The sequence below is a fragment of the Bombina bombina genome, chromosome 12 (genome assembly GCF_027579735.1).
Source record: "Bombina bombina isolate aBomBom1 chromosome 12, aBomBom1.pri, whole genome shotgun sequence".
Classification (NCBI taxonomy): domain Eukaryota; kingdom Metazoa; phylum Chordata; class Amphibia; order Anura; family Bombinatoridae; genus Bombina; species Bombina bombina.
This window is the reverse complement of record NC_069510.1, coordinates 64,182,726-64,196,634: the sequence shown is the minus strand read 5'-3', so window position 1 is coordinate 64,196,634 and position 13,909 is coordinate 64,182,726.

Genomic DNA, 13,909 nt, shown 5'->3' with positions numbered 1-13,909 from the left:
TTAGGCTCCAAAAAAGGAGCGTAGAGCATTTTTAACGCAACTGCAACTCTCGATACCAGAGTTGCTTACGGACGCGGCCAGCCTCAAAAACGTGCTCGTGCACGATTCCCCCATAGAAAACAATGGGGCTGTTTGAGCTGAAAAAAACCTAACACCTGCAAAAAAGCCGCGTTCAGCTCTTAACGCAGCCCCATTGTTTGCTATGCGGAAACACTTCCTACGTCTGCACCTAACACCCTAACATGTACCCCGAGTCTAAACACCCCTAGCCTTACACTTATTAACCCCTAATCTGCCGCCCCCGCTATCGCTGACCCCTGCATATTATTATTAACCCCTAATCTGCCGCTCCGTAAACCGCTGCTACTTACATTATCCCTATGTACCCCTAATCTGCTGCCCCTAACACCGCCGACCCCTATATTATATTTATTAACCCCTAATCTGCCCCCCACAACGTCGCCTCCACCTGCCTACACTTATTAACCCCTAATCTGCTGAGCGGACCGCACCGCTACTATAATAAAGTTATTAGCCCCTAATCCGCCTCACTAACCCTATAATAAATAGTATTAACCCCTAATCTGCCCTCCCTAACATCGCCGACACCTAACTTCAATTATTAACCCCTAATCTGCCGACCGGAGCTCACTGCTATTCTAATAAATGTATTAACCCCTAAAGCTAAGTCTAACCCTAACCCTAACACCCCCCTAAATTAAATATAATTTTAATCTAACGAAATTAATTAACTCTTATTAAATAAATTATTCCTATTTAAAGCTAAATACTTACCTGTAAAATAAACCCTTATATAGCTACAATATAAATTATAATTACATTGTAGCTATTTTAGGATTAATATTTATTTTACAGGCAACTTTGTAATTATTTTAACCAGGTACAATAGCTATTAAATAGTTAAGAACTATTTAATAGTTACCTAGTTAAAATAATTACAAAATTACCTGTAAAATAAATCCTAACCTAAGTTACAATTAAACCTAACACTAGACTATCATTAAATTAATTAAATAAAATACCTACAATTACCTACAATTAAACCTAACACTACACTATCAATAAATTAATTAAATACAATTCCTACAAATAACTACAATGAAATAAACTAACTAAAGTACAAAAAATAAAAAAGAACTAAGTTACAAAAAATAAAAAAATATTTACAAACATAAGAAAAATCTTACAACAATTTTAAAGTAATTACACCTACTCTAAGCCCCCTAATAAAATAACAAAGCCCCCCAAAATAAAAAAATGCCCTACCCTATTCTAAATGACTAAAGTTCAAAGCTCTTTTACCTTACCAGCCCTGAACAGGGCCCTTTGCGGGGCATGCCCCAAGAAGTTCAGCTCTTTTGCCTGTAAAAAAAAACATACAATACCCCCCCCCAACATTACAACCCACCACCCACATACCCCTAATCTAACCCAAACCCCCCTTAAATAAACCTAACACTAAGCCCCTGAAGATCTTCCTACCTTGTCTTCACCCTGCCAGGTTCACCGATCGGTCCAGAAGAGCTCCTCCGATGTCCTGATCCAAGCCCAAGCGGGGGGCTGAAGATGTCCATGATCCGGTCGAAGTCTTCATCCAAGCGGGGCAGAAGAGGTCTTCCATCCGATTGAAGTCTTCATCCAGGCGGCATCTTCTATCGTCATCCATCCGGAGCGAAGCAGCAGCATCCTGAAGACCTCCGACGCGGAACATCCATCCTGCCCGACGACTGAACGACGAATGACGGTTCCTTTAAATGACGTCATCCAAGATGGCGTCCCTCGAATACCGATTGGCTGATAGGATTCTATCAGCCAATCGGAATTAAGGTAGGAATATTCTGATTGGCTGATGGAATCAGCCAATCAGAATCAAGTTCAATCCGATTGGCTGATCCAATCAGCCAATGAGATTGAGCTCGCATTCTATTGGCTGATCGGAACAGCCAATAGAATGCGAGCTCAATCTGATTGGCTGATTGGATCAGCCAATTGGATTGAACTTGATTCTGATTGGCTGATTCCATCAGCCAATCAGAATATTCCTACCTTAATTCCGATTGGCTGATAGAATCCTATCAGCCAATCGGAATTCGAGGGACGCCATCTTGGATGACGTCATTTAAAGGAACCGTCATTCGTCGTTCAGTCGTCGGGCAGGATGGATGTTCCGCGTCGGAGGTCTTCAGGATGCTGCCGCTTCGCTCCGGATGGATGACGATAGAAGATGCCGCCTGGATGAAGACTTCAATCGGATGGAAGACCTCTTCTGCCCCGCTTGGATGAAGACTTCGACCGGATCATGGACATCTTCAGCCCCCCGCTTGGGCTTGGATCAGGACATCGGAGGAGCTCTTCTGGACCGATCGGTGAACCTGGCAGGGTGAAGACAAGGTAGGAAGATCTTCAGGGGCTTAGTGTTAGGTTTATTTAAGGGGGGTTTGGGTTAGATTAGGGGTATGTGGGTGGTGGGTTGTAATGTTGGGGGGGGTATTGTATGTTTTTTTTTACAGGCAAAAGAGCTGAACTTCTTGGGGCATGCCCCGCAAAGGGCCCTGTTCAGGGCTGGTAAGGTAAAAGAGCTTTGAACTTTAGTAATTTAAAATAGGGTAGGGCATTTTTTTATTTTGGGGGGCTTTGTTATTTTATTAGGGGGCTTAGAGTAGGTGTAATTAGTTTAAAATTGTTGTAAGATTTTTCTTATGTTTGTAAATATTTTTTTATTTTTTGTAACTTAGTTCTTTTTTATTTTTTGTACTTTAGTTAGTTTATTTCATTGTAGTTATTTGTAGGAATTGTATTTAATAAATTTATTGATAGTGTAGTGTTAGGTTTAATTGTAGGTAATTGTAGGTATTTTATTTAATTAATTTAATGATAGTCTAGTGTTAGGTTTAATTGTAACTTAGGTTAGGATTTATTTTACAGGTAATTTTGTAATTATTTTAACTAGGTAACTATTAAATAGTTCTTAACTATTTAATAGCTATTGTACCTGGTTAAATTACAAAGTTGCCTGTAAAATAAATATTAATCCTAAAATAGCTACAATGTAATTATAATTTATATTGTAGCTATATTAGGATTTATTTTACAGGTAAGTATTTAGCTTTAAATAGGAATAATTTATTTAATAAGAGTTAATTAATTTCGTTAGATTAAAATTATATTTAATTTAGGGGGGTGTTAGTGTTAGGGTTAGACTTAGCTTTAGGGGTTAATACATTTATTAGAATAGCGGTGAGCTCAAAACGGCAGATTAGGGGTTAATAATTGAAGTTAGGTGTCGGCGATGTTAGGGAGGGCAGATTAGGGGTTAATACTATTTATTATAGGGTTAGTGAGGCGGATTAGGGGTTAATAACTTTATTATAATAGCGGTGCGGTCCGCTCGGCAGATTAGGGGTTAATAAGTGTAGGTAGGTAGCGGCGACGTTGTGGGGGGCAGATTAGGGGTTAATAAATATAATATAGGGGTCGGTGGTGTTAGGGGCAGCAGATTAGGGGTACATAAGGATAACTTAAGTAGCGGCGCTTTGCGGTCGGCTGTTTAGGGGTTAATTATTGTAAGTAGTTGGCGGCGACGTTGTGGGGGGCAGATTAGGGGTTAATAAATATAATACAGGGGTCGGCGGTGTTAGGGGCAGCAGATTAGGGGTACATAAGTATAACGTAGGTGGCGGTCGGCAGATTAGGGGTTAAAAAAATTTAATCGAGTGGCGGCGATGTGGGGGGACCTCAGTTTAGGGGTACATAGGTAGTTTATGGGTGTTAGTGTACTTTAGAGTACAGTAGTTAAGAGCTTTATGAACTGGCGTTAGCCCAAAAACCTCTTAACTACTGACTTTTTTCTGCGGCTGGAGTTTTGTCGTTAGATTTCTAACGCTCACTTCAGACACGACTCTAAATACCGGAGTAAGAAAGATCCCATTGAAAAGATAGGATACGCAATTGACGTAAGGGGATCTGCGGTATGGAAAAGTCGTGGCTGAAAAGTGAGCGTTAGACCCTTTTTTGAGTGACTCCAAATACCGGAGTTAGCCTAAAACCAGCGTTAGGAGCCTCTAACGCTGGTTTTCACGGCTACCGCCAAACTCCAAATCTAGGCCTTAGAATTTAGTCATCTGTAACAATAAAGCATGAAGGATTCCCAAATCTCTGCTGTGGTACTTGTCTGAGTTAAAGGGACACTCAATTCAAAATACACTTTTATGATTCATATAGAGCAGCAGTTTTAAGACACTTTCCAATTTACATCCATTATCAAATTTTGCATAGTCTTTTTATATTCACACTTTCTGGGGAACAAGATCCTACTGAGCATATGCACAAGCTCACAGGGTATACATGTACTAGTCTGTGATTGGCTGATGTCTGTCACATGATACAGGGGGCCGGTAAATAGGAGAAAAAATAAATTTGATTAAAAAAAACAACTGCTTATTTTAAGTTAAGAGTAAGTGCTATTGCATTGTCTTTTTATTATGTGGTCCTTTAAGCTACTGCCAGATTCTTCTAACTGTAAGTAAGATTGTCCTTTACACTACACATCAGAAGGCAGTGATCTTCCAACAGTAGATGAAATCAGAATAGTAAAAAGAAAACCTTCAGAGTTATTTATCTTCAATAGAAAAGACTGTTATGTTTGTGAAGCTGTGTTTTATACAAATGAGCTTGAATAAATGCTTGCTGTAAACAACTTAGTAAATATATATACATTGAACAAGTCTCAATTAAAGGGATACTAAAATCCATTTTTTCTGTCATGATTCAGATAGAACATGTAATTTTAAGCAACTTTCTAATTTACTCTTATTACAATTTTTTATTAGTTTTCTTGCTATCTTTATTTGAAAAGCAGGAATTTAAGAAATAGGATCCGGCACATTTTGGGTTCAGAACCTGGGTAGCGCTTGCCAATTGGTGGCTAAATGTAGCCACCAATCAGCAAGCACTACCCAGTGTTCTGAACCAAAAATGGTCCGCCTCCTAAGCTTAGATTCCTGCTGTTTCAAATAAAGATAGCAAAAGAACAAACGCCTAGATTACGAGTCTTGCGTTAGCCTTAAAAAGCAGCGTTGAGAGGTCCCAACGCTGCTTTTTAACGCCCGCTGGTATTACGAGTCTGGCAGGCACAGGTGCACCTCTCACTTTTTTTCCGCGACTCGAGCATACCGCAAATCCACTTACGTCAATTGCGCATCCTATCTTTTCAATGGGACTTGCCTAACGCCGGTATTACGAGTCTTGGAAAAAGTGAGCTGTACAGCCTCTGCTGTCAAGACTCCTACCGCATTTAAAAGTCAGTAGCTAAGAGTTTTATGGGCTAACGCCGTAACATAAAACTCTTAACTAAAGTACTAAAAAGTACACTAACACCCATAAACTACCTACATCGCCGCCACTTTAATAAATATATTAACCCCTAAACCGCCGCACTCCCGCCTTGCAAACACTAGTTAAATTTTATTAACCCCTAATCTGCCGTCCCTAACATCGCCGACACCTACCTACAATTATTAACCCCTAATCTGCCGCCCCCAACGTCGCCGCCACTATAATAAAGTTATTAACCCCTAAATCTAAGTCTAACCCTAACCCTAACACCCCCCTAACTTAAATATAATTTAAATAAATCTAAATAAAATTACTACAATTAAATTATTCCTATTTAAAACTAAATACTTACCTGTAAAATAAACCATAAGCTAGTTACAATATAACTAATAGTTACATTGTAGGTAGCTTAGGGTTTATTTTTTATTTTACAGGCAACTTTGTATTTATTTTAACTAGGTACAATAGTTATTAAATAGTTATTAACTATTTAATAACTTCCTAGTTAAAATAAATACAAATATACCTGTAAAATAAAACCTAAGTTACAATTACACCTAACACTACACTATAATTAAATACATTAACTAAATTAACTACAATTAATTACAATTAAATAAAATAAACTAAAGTACAACCCCCCCCACTAAATTACAGAAAATAATAAAATAATTACAATTTTTTAAAACTAATTACACCTAATCTAATCCCCCTAATAAAATAAAAAAGGCCCCCAAATTAAAAAAAATCCCTACCCTATACTAAATTACAAATAGCCCTTAAAAGGGCTTTTTGCTGGGCATTGCCCCAAAGTAAGCAGCTCTTTTACCTGTAAAAAAAAGTACAATACCCCCCCAACATTACAACCCACCACCCACACACCCAACCCTACTCTAAAACCCACCCAATCCCCCCTTAATAAAACCTAACACTACCCCCTTGAAGATCACCCTACCTTGAGACATCTTCACCCAACCGGGCAGAAGTGGACCTCCAGACGGGCAGAAGTCTTCACCCAACTGGGCAGAAGTGGACCTCCAGACAGCCAGAAGTCTTCATCCAGGTGGCATCTTCTATCTTCATCCATCCAGAGCGGAGCGGGTCCATCTTCAAGACATCCAATGCGGAGCATCCTCTTCGTTCGACGGCGTCTGGAACAATGATGGGTCCTTTAAATGACGTCATCCAAGATGGCATTCTTTCAATTCCGATTGGCTGATAGAATTCTATCAGCCAATCAGAATTAAGGTAGAAAAAATCCTATTGGCTGATTAGAACAGCCAATAGGATTGAGCTTGCATACTATTGGCTGATTGGAACAGCCAATAGAATGCGAGCTCAATCCTATTGGCTGATTGCTTCAGCCAATAGGATTTTTTCTACCTTAATTCCGATTGGCTGATAGAATTCTATCAGCCAATCGGAATTGAAGGGATGCCATCTTGGATGATGTCATTTAAAGGACCTGTCATTGTTCCAGTCACCGTCGAACGAAGAGGATGCTCCGCGTCGGATGTCTTAAAGATGGACCCGCTCCGCTCCGGATGGATGAAGATAGAAGATGCTGCCTGGATGAAGACTTCTGGCTGTCTGGAGGTCCACTTCTGCCCAGTTGGGTGAAGACTTCTGCCCGTCCGGAGGTCCACTTCTGCCCGGTTGGGTGAAGACTTCTGCCCGTCTGGAGGTCCACTTCTGCCCGGTTGGGTGAAATCGTCTCAAGGTAGGGTGATCTTCAAGGGGGTAGTGTCAGGTTTTATTAAGGGTGGATTGGGTGGGTTTTAGAGTAGGGTTCGGTGTGTGGGTGGTGGGTTGTAATGTTTGGGGGGTATTGTACTTTTTTTTTACAGGTAAAAGAGCTGATTACTTTGGGGCAATGCCCCACAAAAAGCCCTTTTAAGGGCTATTTGTAATTTAGTATAGGGTAGGGATTTTTTTTTATTTTGGGATTTAAGGGCTATTTGTAATTTAGTATAGGGTAGGGATTTTTTTATTTTGGGGGGCTTTTTTATTTTATTAGGGGGATTAGATTAGGTGTAATTAGTTTTCAATTTTTTTTAATTATTTTATTATTTTCTGTAATTTAGTGTTTTCTTTTTTCCGTACTTTAGTTTATTTAATTTAATTTTAATTAATTGTAGTTAATTTAGTTAATTTATTTAATTATAGTGTAGTGTTAGGTGTAATTGTAACTTAGGTTAGGTTTTATTTTCAGGTATATTTGTATTTATTTTAACGAGGAAGTTATTAAATAGTTAATAACTATTTAATAACTATTGTACCTAGTTAAAATAAACACAAAGTTGCCTGTAAAATAAAAATAAACCCTAAGCTAGCTACAATGTAACTATTAGTTATATTGTAGCTATCTTATGGTTTATTTTACAGGTAAGTATTTAGTTTTAAATAGGAATAATTTAGTTAATTGTAGTAATTTTATTTAGATTTATTTAAATTATATTTAAGTTAGGGGGGTGTTAGGGTTAGACTTAGATTTAGGGGTTAATAACTTTATTATAGTGGCGGCGACGTTGGGGGCGGCAGATTAGGGGTTAATAATTGTAGGTAGGTGTCGGCGACATTGGGGGTGCAGATTAGGGGTTAATAAATATAATGTAGGGTTCGGTGATGTTGGGGCAGCAGATTAGGGGTTCATAAGTATAATGTAGGTGGCGGCGGTGTCCGGAGCGGCAGATTAGGGATTAATAATATAAAGCAAGTGCTGGCGATGTCGGGGCGGCAGATTAGGGGTTAATAAGGGTAAGATTAGGGGTGTTTAGACTCGGGGGTTCATGTTAGGGTGTTAGGTGTAGGAACAAAACTGGAGAGGAACCGCTGTATTGTAAAAAGTAAATATTTATTTAAAAAATAGTTTAAAATTGGGAGGCATCCCAAACATGTGGACGAAAAAGAAGCTGCTAACATGTTTCGGTCATGGTGGCCGTAGTCATAGCATACAGAAAAGTTACAAAGGTGTTGGTTAAAACAGGTGAGAATCCACCTGATTGGTTACACATAAAACAAAGTCACGCCCAAATGTAACAAGCTAGTACCATTAACTCCTTATTGCCCAAATACCCTTGTAAAGCAACCATAAACTAAGCAAGCAAATGAAAGGGCTTTAGAAAACAAAGGGCAAATTGTTGTTTACAGTAAATAAGAATACATATGACACAGTACAAGGTGCAATAAAGAGGTAAAGGGGATAGAGGAAACCCTTGCAAATAAACACATGACATAAAGGTGTCTACGTAATAAATAAATAAATCAAAAGTATATAATTGTTACAATATTAAACGCTGTAAGAGCAGAACAATATACAAGATTACTCTATTTAATATGAACTAGGTTTTGCTTATTGTATACTTATCTTGTCACAACATGACATATTCAAAGTAATGAAAGTAAATGAATAAATCTAACAATATCCTTATATCATCACATGCCACATAATCATTGTTGACCTTCCTAGTTGAAACAGTATAAAAATATATGCCAAATGCACAAACATCTGTGTCTAGTTATATTAGATAAACAGGAAAAATCCTGATATAAACCTGAATACTAAAACATAAGTAGAACATATGAATGAATGTGAAAGTGTATATGAACTACTTATAATCATGAAAGTATGCTCAAACTATATCATAATTAAACAAATGAATGTGATACAGGGTAGAGATCATTCCCAAAAGTTAATGAGATCGTATCTTGAGTTGAGACCGTGAGGTGCTCTGGTCTTCAAATGGAATATCCAGAACACCTCACGCTTGGCCAGAATACTATCAATATCCCCTCCTCTTTTAGGAGCAACCACCTTCTCAATGGCAACCCACCTAAAGGTGTCCAATTTGCCTTTGTGAACAGTTGCAAAATGTTGTACAAGTAAGGAGGTGGATTTCCCTCTTTCCAGAGAGGAAATATGCTCCCTGATGCGTGTGTTAATATCCCTGGTCGTGAGTCCAGTATATTGAATATTGCACTTGATACAAGTTATTAAATAAATAACACCAGTATGAGTGCAATTCAAGCAGGCCTTAATGTCAAAGGATTTACCTGTGACAGCTGAGGTAAAGGTGTTAGTTAATTGAACATAGTCACAAGGTCGGCATTTACGATGCCCACACTTATACATCCCTTTATGGGATAACCAAGAACTCTCGGGCCTGTCAACTTGTTTGAGTTGGGTAGGAGACAAGATATTGCCTAGGGTACGACCCTTCTTATAGCTACATCTAATCCCCTTCTGTACAGCATCCTTAAGCTGATCATCAGCCGCTAGCAACGGAAAATGTTTCTTGATGATACTGCATATGCTAGAATATTGATCACTGTATGTGGTCACAAAATTAGCACCCTGAAAATGAGACAGTACACCTTGAGTACCCTTGTCCTCTAAAAGTGTATCCCTAGGTATAATCTCGACCTTTTTTCTGGCTTCCTTGATGTGGCTACTACTGTATTTGCGTTCTTTGAGCCTTTGAGCTAGGACCTCAGCTTCCTTATGATAGTCAGCCTCCCTACTACAATTCCTTTTAAGTCGAGAAAATTGGCCTTTGGCCACAGCATATGATATACTTTTAGGGTGGCAACTGTTTGCATGCAGTAGTGAATTGCCCGAAATGGGCTTCCGATATACTTTGGTATGTATACGACCACCTGCATCCCCCTCAAGGGTCAAATCAAGGAACGTGATGACATGTGGATCATATTCAAATGTAAATTTTAGATCACAATCATTATCATTGAGATAATCAACAAATTCCTTGATAAGTTCCACAGGTCCTGTCCATATGATCAGCAGATCATCAATGAACCACTTGAAAAAGCGTATATGTCTCCTGAAGGGATTGCCATCTCCAAAGATGTGGCACAGCTCCCACCAGCCAAGATAGAGATTGGCGTAGGAGGGGGCAAATTTAGCCCCCATAGCTGTGCCGCACCTTTGGAGATAGCAAATACCCTCAAAGGAGAAAAAAATGTGTCTTAGAAGAAATTCAAGGACCCGGAGGATGTAGGCCTGAAAATCAAGAGTATATTCAGTTGAATGTGTCAAATGAAACTTAACTGCCTCAATCCCCTTGGAGTGCGGGATGGACGAATATAAAGAGACAGCATCAATGGTTAACCAACAATAAGTTGTGTCCCATTCCACACTACCAAGGAGATTGAGGATGTGTTTTGAATCCCTCGTATAAGAAAGCAGATTTGTCACTATGGGCTGCAACAGGGCATCCAGCCATTGGGATAGGCGTTCCAATAAAGAATCCACCCCACTGACTATGGGGCGTCCCTTGACGTTAAGTAGCGATTTGTGGACCTTTGGAAGGTGGTGAAACATGGGCATCTTGGGGAAAGAAACTTCCAGATACTGTGCCGTATCGGTATCAATATGCCCATGTTCCAAACCATCATCCAAAATGTCCTTTACTTCCCTCTTGAATTTGTGAGTGGGATTATAAAATAACTCCTCATAATCATGTGGGTTCTTTAGCTGATGCAGGGCCTCTGAGACATAATCCGTGCGATTCATCACTACCACCGTACCGCCCTTATCTGCGGGGCGTATTACAATAGAATCATTTTGTTGTAAAGCTTTCACAGCATCAATCTGTGATTTAGTGAGATTATGTCTTATAGGTCCCACGTTGTTATGAAGGGTAAGTAAATCCTTCTCCACTCTGTCATAGAATGTTTCTATGATAGTACCTCTATGATGTATGGGATAGAATTTAGATTTCTCGCGAAACCTGTTACCACTATTGATAGTACCCGTAGTGGAGGAACTGGCAGACTCCTGGGAACTAGACCAAGGGAAACATCTACTTACAATGAAGGAAACACTGTTTCCAAGTATGTCCCTAGTTTTGTGGGTCAAAGGAATGTACCCAGTGATCAGACATTGCAGGAACAGGTTTTTCCCTTGGTTCAGGGCCCACCAGAGGGGGGAGGGAGCAATACATCTCGGCAAGTACAGGAGAGATATCAATTAAGGGGGAACCGTACAAACACGAAGTACAAATAAATAATGTTATCAATATTTCCTCCTTTTCCCTGACTGAAGCCCAGACTGAAGTTTTAGGCTACGGACTGGGGTTTGCACCGGCCACAAACTTTAACCTGTTCCAGACGATGATAGACCTCAATAAACTAGTGAGGAATATCACCTTAAAGAAATATTTTTCTAATAAGGGTGAGCAAGAAAACACTATATACACCAAGGGGTCCACTGGCCGTAAAGAATTTCATTCATTTGAGGAGAACTGTGATCTACTCTGCCTACAGGCATTAGAGTCTGCCAGTTCCTCCACTACGGGTACTATCAATAGTGGTAACAGGTTTCGTGAGAAATCTAAATTCTATCCCATACATCATAGAGGTACTATCATAGAAACATTCTATGACAGAGTGGAGAAGGATTTACTTACCCTTCATAACAACGTGGGACCTATAAGACATAATCTCACTAAATCACAGAATGATGCTGTGAAAGCTTTACAACAAAACGATTCTATTGTAATACGCCCCGCAGATAAGGGCGGTACAGTGGTAGTGATGAATCGCACGGATTATGTCTCAGAGGCCCTGCGTCAGCTAAAGAACCCACATGATTATGAGGAGTTATCTTATAATCCCACTCACAAATTCAAGAGGGAAGTAAAGGACATTTTGGATGATGGTTTGGAACATGGGCATATTGATACCGATACGGCACAGTATCTGGAAGTTTCTTTCCCCAAGATGCCCATGTTCCACCACCTTCCAAAGGTCCACAAATCACTACTTAACGTCAAGGGACGCCCCATAGTCAGTGGGGTGGATTCTTTATTGGAACGCCTATCCCAATGGCTGGATGCCCTGTTGCAGCCCATAGTGACAAATCTGCTTTCTTATACGAGGGATTCAAAACACATCCTCAATCTCCTTGGTAGTGTGGAATGGGACACAACTTATTGTTGGTTAACCATTGATGCTGTCTCTTTATATTCGTCCATCCCGCACTCCAAGGGGATTGAGGCAGTCAAGTTTCATTTGACACATTCAACGGAATATACTCTTGATTTTCAGGCCTACATCCTCCGGGTCCTTGAATTTCTTCTAACACACAATTTTTTCTCCTTTGAGGGTATTTGCTATCTCCAAAGGTGCGGCACAGCTATGGGGGCTAAATTTGCCCCCTCCTACGCCAATCTCTATCTCGGCTGGTGGGAGCTGTGCCGCATCTTTGGAGATGGCAATCCCTTCAGGAGACATATACGCTTTTTCAAGCGGTTCATTGATGATCTGCTGATCATATGGACAGGACCTGTGGAACTTATCAAGGAATTTGTTGATTATCTCAATGATAATGATTGTGATCTAAAATTTACATTTGAATATGATCCACATGTCATCACGTTCCTTGATTTGACCCTTGAGGGGGATGCAGGTGGTCGTATACATACCAAAGTATATCGGAAGCCCATTTCGGGCAATTCACTACTGCATGCAAACAGTTGCCACCCTAAAAGTATATCATATGCTGTGGCCAAAGGCCAATTTTCTCGACTTAAAAGGAATTGTAGTAGGGAGGCTGACTATCATAAGGAGGCTGAGGTCCTAGCTCAAAGGCTCAAAGAACGCAAATACAGTAGTAGCCACATCAAGGAAGCCAGAAAAAAGGTCGAGATTATACCTAGGGATACACTTTTAGAGGACAAGGGTACTCAAGGTGTACTGTCTCATTTTCAGGGTGCTAATTTTGTGACCACATACAGTGATCAATATTCTAGCATATGCAGTATCATCAAGAAACATTTTCCGTTGCTAGCGGCTGATGATCAGCTTAAGGATGCTGTACAGAAGGGGATTAGATGTAGCTATAAGAAGGGTCGTACCCTAGGCAATATCTTGTCTCCTACCCACTCAAACAAGTTGACAGGCCCGAGAGTTCTTGGTTATCCCATAAAGGGATGTATAAGTGTGGGCATCGTAAATGCCGACCTTGTGACTATGTTCAATTAACTTACACCTTTACCTCAGCTGTCACTGTTAAATCCTTTGACATTAAGGCCTGCTTGAATTGCACTCATACTGGTGTTATTTATTTAATAACTTGTATCAAGTGCAATATTCAATATACTGGACTCACGACCAGGGATATTAACACACGCATCAGGGAGCATATTTCCTCTCTGGAAAGAGGGAAATCCACCTCCTTACTTGTACAACATTTTGCAACTGTTCACAAAGGCAAATTGGACACCTTTAGGTGGGTTGCCATTAAGAAGGTGGTTGCTCCTAAAAGAGGAGGGGATATTGATAGTATTCTGGCCAAGCGTGAGGTGTTCTGGATATTCCATTTGAAGACCAGAGCACCTCACGGTCTCAACTCAAGATACGATCTCATTAACTTTTGGGAATGATCTCTACCCTGTATCACATTCATTTGTTTAATTATGATATAGTTTGAGCATACTTTCATGATTATAAGTAGTTCATATACACTTTCACATTCATTCATATGTTCTACTTATGTTTTAGTATTCAGGTTTATATCAGGATTTTTCCTGTTTAT